Below are 18,679 nucleotides of genomic sequence, written 5' to 3'. Positions count from 1 at the left end.
GAAAGAGTTAAAAGTCAATGACGAATTATGCAGTGAAGGATATAAAAGCATTAAAATGTCTATATTGCAGATTAGTTTCCTTATTCAGAACACTGAATTTGCATCATAGGATTAAATTTTTTCCTAATTATTTTGAGCTGAGGAAAGTTTAAAGATCAAACAGCATTCTGAAATGGAGATTTTCCTGCAATAAATTAATAGTATCGGGTAATACTGATCAATAGCTAAAATGAAAACAGTGCATTCAAGACTCAGGGTACGTCTACACTACCCGCTGAATCGGTGGGTAGCGATCGATCTATCGTAGATCGATTTATCGCATGTAGTGTAGACCCAATAAGTCGATCCCCGATCGCTCTCCCATCGACTGCTGAACTCGGAAGCAAAGTTGACAGGGGAGCCGCGGACGTCGATCCCTCGCCATGAGGACGCGAAGTAAGTAATTTTAATTCGATCTAAGATACGTTGACTTCATCTACGCTATTCTCGTAACTGAAGTTGCGTATCGTAGATCAGTCCCACCCAGTGTAGACCAGGACTCAGAGGCAGGATGATCCAATGGCTAGGGAATTAGCCTCCAACTTAGAAGTCCTGGGTTCAATTCCCTGCTGCACCACAAATTTCCTGTGCTCCCATGGTGTGGTTGACTGTTGACCCATGACCTTATCCTGGAGGAAATATGATTTGGGGTAAAATATAATCTATTTTCTAAGCATGCATATAGAAATAATATTGGAAGTTACTGAAGCTGTAACCGCAAGTAGAAAAACAAAATATATTACTAAAAATATGCTTGGCTATAAGTTTTAAGCATGAAGTGTTAAGGGCTTAGTGAGACCCAGAAGAAATTGGCAGTTGACATAAGTTAGCATGTGTATTATGTTCCTGACCTAAAGTTATAAAATTTACCAATATAGATCTTGTGATAGTTTAGCAATGCATTGTCTGATAAACAGGTAAACCACAAACATATGATCATAAGATATTTTTGCAATAAAGTAATCACACATTGAAACTATTGGGACATTAATTAACGCAAAACAGATGTTAGTCAAAAGTTTAACTACTGTTAGCCAGAATACCACACATGGGCAGGGGCTGAAACCTTATAAAAATATGTGGACATGTGCGAGTGGAATAGGAAAAGGTGTATAAAATACGTTGTTGGAACAGGAGGGGGGGGAAGAGAATAGGATATGGGACAACTGAGTATGAAGTCTGGCCACGGTAAACAAACTGAAAAATTATTTATGTTGACTACTTTCATAGTAATGTAACTTTTGTAAGTACAAAGTTTTCAGAAACAAAAGATTTTTCAAATTGGCATCCCTTGAAAAAGGATCAGCTTTTTTTTTTAAAATTAATCTTGTCAAACCTTTAACTTGTCAAATTTCTGGAGTTATCTACGAAAATAATAGAACATTTAATAAGGATCGATCTTTGATACTTCTTTTAATATCATTAACCAAAGAAAAATCACTCCTTTATGCCATCCAAGCATAATGCAGGAGAGAGGTCTCCTTGAAACAAAATCCTTTGTGTGTGTACACAATAATATAAAAGTTTAAAAAAAAAAAACACAAAAAACAACCAATCACCAAAATGCACATCATACAATTAAACTGGTTTTCTGCAAGAGCCAGAAACTGACATGGTGATTAAGTTCTGAAGAGTCCGTAATCTAGACTACATACCTACTGACAACTAAAGCTGTGAAGACTTTTGGTTTCTTCCATCCCCCACCCCGGCCCTAAAATGAAAGGTCCAATAGTTGTCTTTTTCTTTTAATAAAGTGTGGGAATGAAGATTCCCACCCCCCACATGTACGTGACTCTGAAGAGTTACTATAGACATATTTGAAAGTTTTTTGTACTAGGAACATTAGATAAATTATAATCTGCAAATGCAAGCTAAGCATTCTAAAAAGTTAGAGAAGGTGCGGTGACAATACACCTCTACCCCAATATAACGTGACCCGATATAACACTAATTCGGATATAACGCGGTAAAGCAGTGCTGCGTGGGGGGGGGGGGCCGTGCTGGGCACTCCAGCGGATCAAAGCAAGTTCGATATAACGCAGTAAAATTTTTTGGCTCCTCAGGACAGTGTTATATTGGGGTAGAGGTGTATTAAAGGATTAATATTGAAAACAGAAGATTGTATGCAACTGAACTGATAGATTTGCTTGGTTTGCTGCTGACCAATAGGGCAAACAAGTGAACAGTTTATGAATGTATCTGACATGCCGAAAGTTGAAAGAAGTGACATGAACAACTGAACTGAGTAAACTAATGGAAACTTAATTCCGCTAATGTAAAGCCTAAACACTGTAAAGAGCTGTTCAGTGGCAAGAGAGACTATATGTGGGGTCATCTCAGAGTGCAATAATCTTCAAGTTCAAATGTCCTACTGAATGAATCCATATGTCCACTGAACTTCAAGAGCAGAACATTGATGAGTTTTGGTGATTCTGCAAGAGATATTTTGCAATTCCACCATCACTAAAACTTCCCTCCTTGATCATTTCAGATCCTGTTCCAGGCCTTCCAGGAGTTCATCATAAACTTCATTGAAGACTAGTATTTTCATCTTTGCAACCCAAAAAATGGCAACCATCTATCTGTGATCATGTCAAAAACAACTGAAAAGCAAATTCATTAACTTGGTAAGAAAGGTAAATATCACTATCAATACAACACAATTGAATAATTTAAATAATTGACTGAAGAACTTGGTCTTTGATATTCTCCTCCAGAGAGAGAGAGAGAGAAAGAAAGAAACCTCACAGGTCCACTGCTAAACGCTTCAAGTAAAGAAAGAAGAAAATTTAGAAGAACTACAAGATCAGACATCAATGCAAGATGGCTGGTCAAACATGAGGAAAGACCAGCAAGTGGTGGTCAAAACATAGCAAACACGCATGAAGAGACTATTCAGAAAGGCAGCAAATTTACAAAGGAAGGAGGTGGTTTCAGAGAAACTTGACAGATTAGAGACTGATGATACTGTTACAGTGGAAATCTGGCTAATATACTTAAATAAACTAAACAAGAAGATGATGCAGTCTCACCTCTCTAGACTGTTTTGTCCAGGGTTTTAAGTCCCTGAAGATCTGGCAAGGTCTCCAATGTGACCCTCAAAAAGGCACTTTAGCCATCTGGAATTAGGCTAACTCACAGGCATAGATCTTTTGCAGCAGGCACAGAGCTTAAAGCCCAGAGACTGAGGAACACCCTGATAACAGGTGTTGACCCCTTGTAACAAAAACTCCAACACCCAAAGTTGCTATAGAAGATGAAGAAAACCTATACTTAACTTACACTAACAAGTACTACTAATTAACTATTTACAGAACAGAGAAACTCCCTGGAGTGGGAGAAAACTTGCAATAGCAAGCCAACACACTCCAACTACCTATTGCAGGTGGTAAGAAGGAACCGAAGTGGGTGAGGGATGTACCTGCCCCTTATGCTATCAGGCAGCAGCACAGAAGTGCTAGGGGTGCATGCATTACCCAGACAGGTACTGCTAGGGAAAAACATCTGGCTCTGGTGCTCTGGGCATGCACATTCCAAAAGAGAAATGGACGTGTGCAATCATTCAAAGAACATCTTATTGCATTTTTGTTGCCAGTCCACAAGATTGTCCAACTAGCAAGAGAGGTAGCAGAAAGGAACGAATCTCAAAACATCAGTGGTAGCAAGCTATGAACACATGTAATTTGGCAGAAAAAACATTGTATAAGCCTACATCACAACATCCATGGAAGACGCTAAGAGCTTACTGTTTCTCTGCTACAGAAATGCCAATAGTTCAGAAATGGGGGAAATAGAATTTGAATAGATTACAAAAAACAGATTATGTTAACCTTGATTTAAAGTTAATTGTATTAAAGTCACTTAAAAAAATCATTGATTTAAGTCAATTTTTTACAAAAATTCACCTAATTTGAAATTGTGCTATTTTCTATTACAATTTAGAATGAACTACATTATAAATGCTATTGGACAATGACTTCTTACTCTACCAGTAGTGACAGTGAATCTGTATATTTTACAGAACTACTGTAGGCAAAAGAACAAAATACTAAAGTTATTAAAACTATTTCATTTATAACTAATAAATCTCAAGTGGCATCAAACCTCGATCAATACAAGCCAAGTCTACTACAAGGTTCACACTGAAAAATTGTTTAGAGTTTGGAACTAAGTTGAAAGTTGTGAAAAAAAAATTATTTCACATTTACACAAGCTCTGTTATTGAAATAACCACATTAAATTAAAAATGCAACGTTTAAGAGAACTAAAATCCATGATCAAGAATAGCTAGACAGTAACAATGCATTTCCATTATTCAGACTTAAGGTGCTTTCAAAATTAAAATTCTTGAAAAGGAAACTGAAACCTTATCTGTTTTATGCAGTTTCTAGCATGTAGTACAACAGCTACATGATGAAAATAGTCATTACAACTCCAACAGAAGACATAGCAGTTACAATCTGAGATACTACTTTTATGATCAAATCTGTTTTCTCAAGTTTGAGATTCTCCCTATTGAAGTGGTGTTGCATTTCTCTGTACTGAAGAATGTAGCTTTCTGAAATGAAAAAGTTGATCTACAGTGGAGTTTTTCTTGGCAGAAAACTACTTCTAGCCTAAGCATATTCTGCATATTCATAAGCAAATTTTGAATTCTAGGTTTAAAAGTAAAAATGGGCACACAAGGTTTAATTATATGTAGTAGAAAACAACAGTATTAAAAGTAGGCCACAACACTTTCGGAACACATTCGGTCATTACATAATTGTGGCTCAGAAAAAAAAAATTCAAGCTTCTTTCACACCTCAACAGCTTCAGCAACTGAACATGAAACACTATGTATAGAAGTAGCATTGCTCCTGGTTTCAATACCTGGAGCAATTCAGCACACCTCTCTAAACAAATTTGTTAACTTTTGGCAGTCAGTATCCTGTCATTACAGATTTTCCATTAATTTGGGCCACTTTGAAAAGTAAGTTCCTAGGTGGGGTTTGCAAAAAAGTATTAAGGCACAACACATACATGGCCTTTTGGGGGTTTTTTTTTTTGCTTGTGTCTGGCAGCTCCAAAGTGATTATTGCTAAAGAATTTAATCATACATAGATAAAATGAGCTCTGATACTCTTTCCTTCCAAATCTTCTGACAGTAAGTTTAGGGTGTTAGAAAAACAACTATGTGAAACTACACTAATACACAGGGGCATAAGTTTGGGGAGGTGCAGGGGGAGGAGGGGCAGGCGCATTGCCCCCCCAGAGGCGAGATGTGGAAAGACATGGGGTCACGTATCATTCCTCCACTCCCACCCCCGATTTCTGTTCGGCCTGCGGGGGGCGTAGGAGGTCTGTCCTTCCCACACTGTGCCTCCCCCCGACCCTCCCCCACTTGCCCCAAAGCAGGCCAAACAGACCAAGCCCTCTAGGTGGGCAGGGAGCAGGATGGAGCAGCTGTTCCAGGTCACTCCCTCAGCGCTGGACACCACCTCCTGGATCCTAGTGCCCGCCTGTTTCTTGTACAACAGTGAGTGCCCATGGGGGACAGAGCAAGGGGGAGAGGGGGAAGCAACAGCTGGGAAGAGGGTATAGAGCAGGGGGAAGAGAAGGGGATGGGGGAGTGAGGCAAGGGGGATGGAATGGGGAAGAACGAGATACGGGAATGGGGCGGGGGAAAGCAGGAGCCCATGGTTGTGTTGCAAGGTATTTACGTGTCAGATATGTTGAATATTCATATAACCCCTTCATGCTTGGGCCACCATTCCTGAGGACATGGTTCCACACTGATGACGCACGTTAAAAAAGTAATATATTAATTAAATTTGTGACTGAACTCCTTGGGGGAGAACTATACGTCTCCTGCTCTGTTTTATCCGCAGTCTGCCATATATTTCATGTTATAGCAGTCTCAGGTGATGATCCAGCACGTTTGTTTTAAGAACATTTTCACTGCAGATTTGACAAAACGCAAAGAAGGTACCAATGTGAGATTTCTAAAGACAGCTATAGCACTCAACCCAAAGTTTAAGACTCTGAAGTGCTTTCCAAAACCTGAGAGGGACGAGGCATGGAGCATGCTTTCAGAAGTCTTAAAAGACCAACGCTGTGATGCAGAAACTATAGAACCCGAACCACCAAATAAAAAGAAAAATCAACTTTCTGGTGCCATCTGACTGAGATGATGAAAATGAACATGCGTCGGTCCACACTGCTTTGCATCATTATTGAGCAGAACCAGTCATCAGCATGGACACATGTCCTCTGGAATGATGGTTGAAGCATGAAGGGACATATGAATCTTTAGTGATTTTTGGCGTCACAAGATATTGGTGCCAGCTACAACAGCGCCGTGCGAACACCTGTTCTCACTTTCAGCTGACATTAAACAAGAAGCGGGTAGCATTATCTCCTGGAAATGTAAACAAACTTGTTTGAGCGATTGGCTGAACAAGAAGTAGGACTGAATGGACTTGTAGGCTCTAAAGTTTTACACTGTTTTATTTTTGAATGCAGTTACTTTTTGTACATAATTCTACATTTGCAAGTTCAACTTTCATGATAAAGAGATTGCACCACAGTACTTGTGTTAAGTGAATTGAAAAATACTATTTACTAATATTTTCACTGTAAAAAATAATCAAAAATAAATATAAAGTGAGCACTGAACATTTTGTATTCTGCACTGTAATTGAAATCAATATATTTGAAAATGTAGAAAACTTCCAAAAATATTTAAATGGTATTCTATTATTAACAACGCGATTAATTGCAATTAATTTTTGTAATCGCTTGACAGCCTTAATTGTTTTGTATCCCTTATACCTAGCTTCTATTTCTGGGGTAGTTATGCAAATGTTAAGTCTATTCCACTTGTTTAATTTTTAATCCTATTTTTCTTTTCAGATCGAGTTTTGATTTGTTCCCCCCTCCCTTCTTACGCTCTTTCCACAACTCTCACCTATGTAAATACTGTTTAATTCTTTACTGTATTCAGTGAGGGGTTTTTCCCCTCCTTCACTGGTTTAACCATTGCCTTTTGATTCCAAACACACACCCCAAGAAATCTTTTAATTGAACCGTATGAATTAGATGTACATTTCTTAAGACTGCTCTGTATATTCCTTGCCACTGACTGAAGCCTTCTTTCCTGGTGTGGAGGGGAGGGGGAAGAGATCAGGTTCTATTACAATCTACCCAGGGGAATTTGCTGGTGGGGCTCTTGCTCCAAGTAGCATTTGGTGTGGGTAAAGGAAAGGCTACGGGCCTTCTGTTCCAGTGTCTAGATTTTGTGGGACCAGTTGTTGGTCTACTCAACACTACCCCTTGCTGTTCTCCAGAGGCTATTTGCTCTACAAATTTACTCTTCCTATGAAAACAGGTTTTAGAAAAGAAAGCTCCAAAGTTACCTAGACAAACTGTATTTGCAAAAAATAAAGGGAGGAGCTACAATACTTTAATAGCCAACCCCCACATACACTCTAGGCCTTTGAGCCCTCAAGATCCACAAATTCTGCTTTATACAACTTGGTAATCGGGTATCAATGTGTTTTATATAGCTTTCTTTACATGAGAACTAGTGGTACTCTTGAGCAAAACTCCTGAATTTTAAATTGAGCATCTCTGAGAATATACACAATAAAGCAGTGTAAGTGATAATACATTTTAATTTATTCCATTAAACTGACAGTCTGGTAAAGTAGTGGGAACATTTTTTTTAGGACTAGCAGTCTTATAGCCCTTTACAAGTGTTTAAAAAAACCTAATACACAATATCAGTTCAAAATGCCAAAGACCACCATAAAGTTTTTGGGGTTTATTTAAAAAAAAAAAAAAAAGAGGACAGAGACTGCCAATACAGGATATGTCATCAGACAAGTTAGGTAACTTCTTTTTCTAATACAGCAAATGCAGAAATAAGAATCAACCACCTCATGTGCACACTGAAGATTCACCTTCCACCTTGCAGTAGCCTCTTATGTATTGTTTGTTTCTGTTTTCAGAACCATAGACCTACCTTCTAGAACACAGCATATGGAAGTCATACAAAAGTATAACTTTCAGTAAAAATATGGTTTATATTTGATGCTTTTGCTCACCTTCCACTGCCTCTCTGCAAAATTCATTTCTTCTACTGACTTTGTTCCTTTGCGAGTCCAATTCAAGAATAGTACTTAGGATGATTAAACTGTCAGTCCAATGATTAATGGACAGTTTTTTAGCACTTTGTCAGCTCTCAACATCAGAATTCAATCATTTTCTTTGTGAGCAGGGCCTGCAGGCCTATGTAGAACTGACTTTAAAACTCAAACCAAACCAAACACACCCACAGGCTGTTCACTTCCTAAAAGCCTTCAATCGACATTTTTAAGTGCACTCTATTTTATTGGCAGAAAACAATAATTCATACAGTTCTTAATCTAGCATTTTTATTAACCTGAAAACTACAGTTTAGTTGATGAAGTGACAGCCTTTTAATTAATAGAAAGAGTCTAAATCCTTCACTGGTCTTTTCTAGAAAGTTTTCCACCACTAACACCAACTCATCAAATCCATCGGCAATAGCAATAGTTGAAATGATGGGGCAGGCAAGGACTAGGAGACACTGGCATTTTACTATTATTGCACAGGCCTGTTCTCAACAGGTTTGGGCAACAGAATGGATAAAATGTCGGTAACCACCTAAATCGGTCTACTTTCACACTCCTACTGCTGACATCAGTAGTGGAGCAGAACCAGCGTTAGCATTTTTCTTGGAAAATTACCAACACACATGCAACTAAAACTAAAGGTGTCAGACAAGAAGTTTTGGTCACTTACTGCAACTGAGAATCTGAGATGTATGGTCCCTATCTGTATTCCATATATGGGTACACGTGTGCCATGCACCCAATCTGGAACTTCTTCTGAGCAGTGTCCATCAGCCTGCAGATGTGCAGTAGCTCTCCTCGTGCTCCCAACAGAAGATACAAGAGGCAGTGGAAGTCAACACCACTCCAGTTCCTCTTCCTACCACAATACAACAGGATCCAAAGTGGGGGGAAGGTAGTGGATGGGGATTCACACATCTCAAAGAACCTCCAGTTACAGTAAGTAATCTCTACTTCAAGTGATGGTCCCTATATGTATTCCACACGTGGGTGATTGGCAAGCAATGTTCAGACTGGAGGCAGGCAAGAGGATGCTGGTAACAAATATGCTTGCAATGTTGCCAATCCCACTGCTGCATCCATAGCTGAAGTATGAACTAGGGCACAGTGTATCATGAACATGTGAATTCAACTCCAGGTGGCCACTCTGCAGATGCCCTGCAGCAGAATGCTTGACAGGGATGCCATGGAGGCCGTTTGTGCTCACATGAAGTGAACTGTGACTCCGAGGTGGAGGAATGTTTACTAACTTGTAGCACTCAAAGATGAATCCTGAGACCCACTTAGAAATCCTCTGGGAGAATACGGCTTGCCCATGCAACCTCTCCCCTATGGCAATAAAGAGTGAGTTCCCACTGGGTTTGGTTCTCTGCATGGAGAGCACCAGGCCACCCTGGACGTTGATGGAGTCAAGTCTCTTGTCTTCAGCGGACGGACTGGGTTTCAGAAAGAATATGGGTAAATATTGTTTGATGTAGACCTCAATCTTAGGGAGAAACTTGGGATTTAGTTGAAACTTTTTTTTTGATGAAAAAACTAAGGAGGATTCATCATGATAGCCCTGAGCTTGCTGACCCTCCTAGCTGAGGTGATAGGTACAAAGAACACCACCTTCATTAACAGGTGGGTCATGGTACAAATTGCCATGGGTTTGAAAAGCAGACTAATGAGCTTGGACATGACAAGGTTAAGGTCCCGTTGAGTAGCCAGGTGAGTAATGACAGAGTATCCTTCCACCACATGGAGAAAGGCTCTAATTATGCCTTCTTTAGGGATAAGAGAGATTTTCAGTTGTTCAAGACTTACCCTATCTGGAGAATGTTGATGCAGTTGTGCCCAGGCCAAAAAACATTCTAACTGGCTTGGTTAGCAGGTTTAAGTACACTCTTTCCTACTCCAATTAAGGCTCATCTGAACAGGAGCAAAGTATGAATGTTCTATTTCCGATGCCCATCCAAAGACCAGGCTTTGAGGTGGAGTGAGCCCGCACTAGGGTGCTTGGTCTTCTTCCCCCCCCCCATCTTGGGTTAGGAGATCTGAGAATAGGCAAATCCTGAGTGGTGGATGGGCAGACACTTAGAATTTCTGTGAATCAGAACTGTCTGGGCCAGTGGGGTGCCAAGAGAATGATGTTGGCTCTGTCATGACATATCTTCCCTATGAGCTATGGAAGCAAGGGAATGGGAGAAAAGGCATACCTGAGACTGATCATCCAAGACATGAGGAGAGCATTGCCTTGGGAATCACAACCCATGCCTCCTCTGGAGCAACACAGGGGGAGCTTTCTGTTTGTTTGAGATGCAAAGATGTCCCATAGCAGAGTACCCACTACCTAAATATTCACTTGGGACTGTGTTGTGAATTTCTGACTTATGGTCTATTGAGAAGCTTCTGTTTACTTTGTCTGTCAAGGAGTTGTAAATACTGGGAAGGTACACAGCTTGTATGGTGCATCTGGAACCACATCACGAAAGTCGGATGGCTTCCTGGCAGAGGGAACAAAATGTCGCTCCTCCCATATAGCTAACAGTGGTGATACTTTCTAACTTTAACTGAGTATGGAGCTAGCGTGGAAGTGGAAGGAAGGCCTCTGTTACAGTTCTCACTGGATCCAGGTACCCTGAGCAGTGTAATTGTCCAGGTGAGCACTCTACCCCCAGAAAGTAGGTGTCCATCACAATGGTAGTCTGGGGGTGGGAGGGCTGAAAGGAACTCCCACCATGACTTTTTTCCAATTCAACCACCAGGTTAAAGAGGTGACAATTGTGGCAGGAAGTACCACCTTGGAGTTGATGATGTCTTTGCTCAATAGGTTGAGTGGAGCCAAGCCTGCAGGCACCGTAAGTGGAGTCTGGCGAAAGGAGTCACATAGATGCATGGCCTACTGTAAAACACAGGAACTTCCTGTCTGATTGGTCAGTGTCCACACTGAAATATGCACCCTTCATGTCAAGATCTGCAAACCATATCCCTTCCTGAAGAGAGGGGATTACAGTTTACAACTTCAGTTTTTGAATAAAGATGTTGAGTTACTGAAGGTTTGGGATAGGTCTCCACCTTCCATCTTTTTGGAGAATTGGGAAATATGGGGAGTGAAATCCTCTCCCATGTTAATGAGGTGGAACATGTTCTATTGCCCCTTAGTGTAAGATGGATTCCACTTCCGATTGAACAATTACCTTGTAACAGTGGTCCCTGAAGGGGGTTTCTTAGGTGGGAAGGAGAAAAGCTTCTATGGACTATCCCTGGTGGATCACCACCAGAACCCAACTGTCCACAGTGATCTTGTTCCAACTGTGAGTGAAGAGCACAAATCAGCCCCCAAAGATAATAGGTGACGAGGCAGTTGAATCGGTAGTGGTACACAAGTCTCAACCAGTATGTCAAAAGTGACTCATGGCTGGTGGTTGACAGTGAGCAAAGGCTGCGGCAGTAGCAGGGACTGAGAAATGAGGCCTCTCACTCTTCTGATATTTGCGCAGTGGTTCAGCTGTGTGCTGGTAATAAGGTACATGAGGAGGAGGTGATCTCGGTCTATAGGGTTGCCGCTGATGTTTCCTCCTGGGGCTGGGCAAGGAAAAAAAATCCCCAGGGAACATGGAATCTATCCCAATCTTTTAGTGAGAGAAGGGACTTGTCTGTTTTCTCATTGAAAAGATTCAACTCGTCAAAAGGGAGATCCTGGATGCTGTTTTGAAACAAAATACCATCTCTAGGCCCTTAGCATTGGGGCACAGGATGCTGGAGTGTGCCATATCGCTCTCTCTATCCCGGGATGCTGGCCTCATTGTTGGGTAAAACCACCTTACTTGGTCCTTCCAGCTGCAAGATGCCCAGGAGCCAATGCTGAAGGTTCTGGACCTCCTCTAATGAGATCTGTAGGTCACTGGCTAGTCTTTGTAACAGCTCCGGGTACTGGTGATGGTCAACTGGGGGAGAAAGCACCAGCTGCTTTGTCCAGGGATGATGAGGAGGCACCCATCAGAACTGTTGGTACCTGCAGATCCAGTTCTGCCTCTTCCTCCTTGTACACCAACGGAACTGGCTGATGAGGAGAAGATCAGCAGTATGATTCCTGAGAGGTACTTAGATGCCTGCCCTAAGGACCCCATGGACCCCTATAACGCCAGAAAAAGGGATTGATCGGTTGTGACAGACCCAAAGGTCAGTAGCAGCACTGCCATTTGTACCAGGGCATTTTTGGTTGGAGGTGAAACTGCTCCTGGGACAGTGATATAGACTCCTCCACCGGAGTAAGAACATCCCTTAGGAGGACCAGGCCAGAAAAGTGGAGACTGCGGATGACTGAGGAATATATTCTCTGGTGTAATACAAGTCTCTGTAAACCTGGTGTCCAAGGGGTTCCGACAGTTAAGTCTAAGGCTTGGTCTACACTAAACCACCAAATCGAACTAAGGTACGCAACTTCAGCTATGTGAATAACGTAGCTGAAGTTCGAAGTACCTTAGTTCGAACTTACCTCGGTCCACACGCGGCAGGCAGGCTCCCCCGTCGACTCCGCAGTACTCCTCTCGTCTAGTTGGAGTACCGCAGTCGACGGCGAGCACTTCCTGGTTTGACTTATCGCATCCAGACAAGACACGATAAGTCGAACCCAGAACTTCGATTGCCAGCCGCCGAATTAGCGGCTGGGTGTAGACATACCCTGAGGGATCTGATACATTAGCACCAACTGGACAATCTTTAGATGGACAAGGTGGTACTGACAATGCATCCACACCAGCACATGTAGACGGAACCAGAGACCATCTATCCTTATGCTTCTGTACCAAGGAGACAAACAGAACTAGCAGATCTTTCTTTTTTCGTATCTTGCCTCAGATCTGGGGTCTTCATCAGAGCTGGTTCCTTAGGTTTCACTTACAATGTCTCACCCAATCTGGACTATCTCTGGGAGGAAACGCAGTTCTTACTGTCAGTCCTCAATGGGGATCTCTCCTTGCACTCATAAGCATGCCCTCTACTCATGGGGAACCCTGGAAGTAGAGTTCTTGGGCTTATATGTCAATGGCTCTGCTTCAGGGCACATGCTTGCATCGGACTCAGCTGTCTAGCAGAGCCTCTCCACAGGGCAGGAGGAGGGTTCCCTGGTATGAATCGGAGGGTTTCTCCATCGGGTACTTCCACAGGCAAAGCTCCTGGGCTTCTTGGTGGGAAGGAGTGACAGACATTGCACTTTGCAAAGATATGCACCTCACACAGACAGTACAGGCACCACTGATATTTGTCACTGATGGAAAAGGATCGAGGGCAGGAGACAGTTCTTGAATCCCAGGATGCTGGACATAGTCCTGAAGTTTGGGAAAAATATTGTATACTATAACTTTTTAACTACTAATCTAAGAATATAACTATTTACATAATGTTTTCTATCTAAGTTATACAACAAAGTGAAGGAAGACATGATTCAGACTCCAGTCATGTGGCAGTAAGAAGTAACTGGAGAGGCATCAACCTACACTGTCTCTTATACCCTCATTGGGGAGCACAAGGAGAGCTATTGTGCATGTGCAGGCCAACAGACTATTCTGAAGAACTTCTTGACTCAGGTGCATAGTGTGCATGTGTATCCACATGTGGAATACACATAGGAAGCATCACTTGAAAAAGTCTACGTTCTGACATCAGAGATGAGTCAACACTTTTGTTGAAAGGTACAAGGATCTACAGACAATCTACAGCTAGAAAAAAATCATTCTGATATAACATCAATTCTGGTTTGCAGCACTAAACTGTACTTTGTTTTAAATAATCAGCTGGTAGATTTTAAAAAATGATAGCTAAATTGCTTTCAAATTAAGGTTATTCACTGCATTATGCATTTGTTTTTAATTCTTATTAAAACCTATATTTATGTTATTAAAAACAGAAAGGTAACATTCCAAATTAGAGTATGTTCAAAGACTTGTCTGCAGCATCCCTCCCCAATTCAAACATTACAGAGGCTTAAAGGGACCAAGGCCATAATGATTTATGTTTTGCTGCGCATATTCAAGACAGACTAAAAATAATGCATGCTTCAATCCAAATTTAAAGAACTACTTACTAGATACTGCAACAGGCTGATTTGCATCAACTTTACATGTTAAAGTTATTATAAACCCTTTGAAACGTTAAGATTCTGTGATACTTTCTAATCCAGAAGCATTAATACCTCAACAGTACTTCTGTTATTTGGACAAAGCTTTGAGCATCAACTTAGTTGGAGGGCACTTCAAGAGATTATCAATCAGCCCTGAAAAACTCTACAACCGGTTTTCAGTCCTCAAGAACAATCTTACTTATATAGACATGACCTGTATTAATTTTAGGAAGTCGCATTGCAAGTGAAGAGCTTTGGTAACAAGTAACACCTGAAACCTTAAAATAATCTTTAGAATTGTTTGCAATTTTAAAAGACAAAGTTGACTTTATGTTGACTCTTACATACTTAACCCTGAGAAACAAAGCTGAAAATGTTTTTTAAAAATTCTTTACCCATAAACACTGCAAACTGCTTACAAAATACCCTTACTGTTAAAAGGTACTGCACTCTGCCCCATCCTCCTTAAAATGTGAAGTGGCATGCTGTTCAAAAATGATCCTCTGGAGTATTAAAGAAGACATTTAAATGTATTTCTGTCTGTTCCTTAGTCTGGATGATAGTAATTATCTCTCAAATGAAGCAGATACTGGAGCTTGTGTTGAAAGGTGACTGGTCTTCAGGGCGTATGCCACAAGCTACAAATTCCTGTGCATGGTACTTCATTAGGGTTTGCTAAAACAAACTGAGCAATCTCAAATGCTTACTAAAAATATCAGCCATTTTCTCTTTAGCTCATCCTAACCTCCAAATGACCAATTTGGGGGGGGGGGGGGCGCCTCAGTAAGGGGCAACACAATTTAGTGGTTTTGAGGTGGTTTTATACAAAAATTTGTATAAAACTCGTGAGGGGAGGTACATACCTCCATGTTAAGTTAGGCAGAAAGGAGTTAACTAGGGATTCCTATCAAGGAGAAAGGAGAAAACTCTACTTCATTCCTCCAGAGCTCAGAAAAACACGTCAGGAAATGAGAACAGAATAATAAACAAGGGAGAAGCCAGGAAGCTAGTCATGATTTTAAAAGCTGTGTCAAAGTTCAAGTAACAAAAATATCCCAAATTATTATATTTTATAAAATCACTAAACCTTTAAAAAGTCCATATGTAAATAATTAAGTGATCCACTCAGTAACCCACTGCCACACAATCTAATATACACCATCAAACCAAGTAATTTACACTATCTCCACACCTTCAACCTTAACTAGCAGGTTGTGAAAAATTAACCATTTGGCTCAGAGTAGAATGATGGTCCAGGACCAGCAGAGAGGGAAAACAATGCTTAAACAAAATTAAGTCTTAAATTAAGGCAATTGGGTGTTTAAGGTCCAAAATGAAATTAGAAAGGTTCCTATAGTGAAAGGAGTAGTCAACTTCTTGCTTATTCAAAAGCATCAATACTGGACAAGTCAAAATGACAATGCAGTATTGTGCATAAATTGTTACTGTTCAGTTTTGGTATAAAATTTCCTGGCAGTGTGAATTAGGTTATGTCAACTACTGTCCAATTTTCACTGACCAAGTTCTTCAGCACGACCACTACAGTGGGCTGCATACCAAAGGCTTACATTGTTATTATTGGTTTTTGAAGTAATTAAAATATGACCACTTCCTCTGTTGTCCCAGTCCCCTCCAAGCAAATGTGGCCCAATACTACACTTAATCTTAGTTGCTTCTTGATTGTATATGTAAGTTTTATTATTTATAATTTATACCCTGAATTGTGACCCATTTACTTAGTGGTTAACTTTGGTAATGTTCCATGACTAAATAAAGATTAACTAGGCACAGACAACTGAGCTACAGTAGCATAACATTATAAGAACTACTAAATCATGGTATTAAAAGAAGAAGCCACTCATTTTACACATTCAGATAGCAAAACTATGATTAGCTGTTTGAATTAATTCATATTTTCTGTAGGTTCTATCTGTAGCTTAAATTTATGGAGAGATGCCTGTTTTTGTGTAAATAATTTACCTCTACTAGATTTCCTACTTCTTGCTTTTAAAAGAATTTAGTGTTCATGATCAGTACCACACTGACAGACATCTTCGAGCCACAGAACAGGGAAAGCACAGTGGCTTTCCCACACTGTGCCATTGATATTTTGAGATTCTTGATACCGTACTTCATTTCTAGACTACATACCCATTCAGTCCTACCTGTTGAGGCCAGCGTACCAACTGATGCCTACTGCAATTTGGATATGCTAAGAATACTCACTAATAATATGAGGCCATCAACTCATTTCACATGAACAAAGCCATTAGAAAACTGAAAATTCCTGTCAGCAGAAGGCAGGACACAAGTGCAAATTATTGGACAAGCCCATTAGATGCTACAGACTGTGAATATCCTGAGCATCTTTCTGCTAAATTCTGTTCTAAACTCTGACTAAAACCAGGCTATCATGACTCATTAAGCACTCCTTGTACATGTTCATAACTACCTTGTGGGGATCTTCAGTTGAGGAACCCTGATTCTCAACCCAGAAATCTGAGAGCCATAGCAGAAAAAGCATACTTCCTTACTAGGCAAGAACAAAGTGCTGTTTCACCAATCTTGACACACACAAAACAAACAAATCCCTGGTTGGAGCCCTCCAAAAATAATCAACTGCATTTGGGAATGAGGAGGAAGGAGAAGAATACTACTTAAAGTAGACTAAGAACCATATGGGTTCCTTCTGAACTTCAGAGTTTACTCTCTTTCATGGGCAGAGTAGAGAAACTGGATACTGAAGAGTCCTGATTGAAACGGAAGTCCAAAACACACACTCTCCTGGATGAATAAATAAGAAAGAAGCACCAGTTCTCCCAGCGCTCTAGGCAGAGTTTATGACAGCCAAAGTGGTCAATTTTCAAGTTGAGAGAGAAAATACTAGTTCACTGATGTTCCAGGACAAATACTCTAGGACACTTCTTCCTCAAGAAGCTGGTGCTCCTCCTCTTGGCAAATGCTTCTAATAGTTGGAGACTGTCATTCCTTCCTTCCACTAAAATTTTCTGGGAAATGGGAAAATTTTATTTCTCATGCTGAACCTGAGTTTCTAGTGACTGCCAAAAGTTACTTCTGAGATTGATGTTCTCAAAGGCTATGTGAACTTTGCCTGTAGAACCTCTATGTCTGTGAATCATATCTCTTGTACTGATACATCTCCTACTTTCCTGGACAGTACTAACACTAAGTATGCACAGGACTGAAAGATTAAGGGACTCATCAATGTAATTCTGAACACATGATTCCCAGCTCTCAGAACCTTTATAAGTGCATCAGATGTTTTCCGAGGCCCCACAAGTGGATTTTAGAAATACAGGTGAACAAGCATTGTCAGAGAAACCCAGAACTTGAGAGATAAATATCAGACAACCTGATGTTATTTACAGTAGTTAAGGTTATAGGCACCCTCTGAGAGGAGAGCCTCGTGGCTCATTCCATTAAAGGACAAGAACTTTAATGTACAACTAATAGCCTTACCTGTTATGCATGGAGAAAATGCATGCAGACTGGCAGTAGTCATTAACAAACAAAGCAGTGCTCTCTAGCTTCAGTAGTTACCACAAAGGACCCAGATCAGATAACTTCCAGTACTCTCCAGGTCTAGAGCATGTTCTAACATTTTCCACTTGTGAATAACCATACAGATCAGAAGAAATATGTTTCGCCAACTGGCTCATTTGAAAACCATTCAGCCATTTTTTTCCTAACCATTTTCTGAATTGGGGAAGGGCAAAAGATTTCTTTTAATGGTTACTGCACTTCTGTCTTGCCCCTTTGTGTGATGAAAGAATTGCCTTTTTTCTTCCATCACTCAGAATAAACGGTTATTTGGAGAACAGTCATTTTCTGAAATCCTCTCTCCATTTTATAGAATAGTTCTTTTGTTCAGGTGCAGGAAAACTCCTTTGGAGATGGTTAAGCATCTTCTGTGTGTAAATACCATTAGTGGAGTCTGAGGAGATTAGGAATTTACTTCTCTTCGGTCTCATTTAGCCCTTGTTCTCAAGTAGCTTAGCGATCCAATAATTCAATATGAAAATTCTATTGACACTAACTACAGTGAGTGGACGGGTTATTCTGATATTTAGTTCCAAGACATGTATCGACATATTTCCATTGTTCACACCAATACCGCCAAAGGATTTCCCAGGGGTTTTCTTAGGGTTGGACCATTCCAAAAATAACTAGTCAATTGACTGGTCAAGACATCAAAATTGGTCAAATATTTGAACTCACTATTAGAATATTTACAACAACAACGAGTAACGCTATCTCCAGTAGGCTTAGCCTTAGATACCTAGGCATAATTATAAAAAGTTTAACCAAGTTATTTTAACCCAGAAAAAAAAAAATGTAAAAACATGATGCAATGAAGTTCTAAAAGATAAAAGAATGG

At 40.4% G+C, this 18,679-nt stretch overlaps 1 protein-coding gene and 1 long non-coding RNA gene across 2 annotated transcripts in view; one reads left to right on the top strand and one right to left on the bottom strand.

The window, feature by feature from the left end:
* Positions 1-2,671, top strand: part of LOC122174377 (uncharacterized) — a 40,667-nt gene extending 37,996 nt beyond the window's left edge. The window contains exon 3 of the long non-coding RNA XR_006176100.2: positions 2,531-2,671. This is a non-coding gene — a long non-coding RNA (uncharacterized LOC122174377). The remainder of the gene's footprint in view (positions 1-2,530) is intronic.
* Positions 1-18,679, bottom strand: part of QKI (QKI, KH domain containing RNA binding) — a 305,977-nt gene that overhangs the window by 241,183 nt on the left and 46,115 nt on the right.

Source organism: Chrysemys picta, chromosome 3 (genome assembly GCF_011386835.1).
Source record: "Chrysemys picta bellii isolate R12L10 chromosome 3, ASM1138683v2, whole genome shotgun sequence".
Lineage (NCBI taxonomy): Eukaryota > Metazoa > Chordata > Testudines > Emydidae > Chrysemys > Chrysemys picta.
This window is presented reverse-complemented; position numbering and strand designations above follow the sequence as displayed.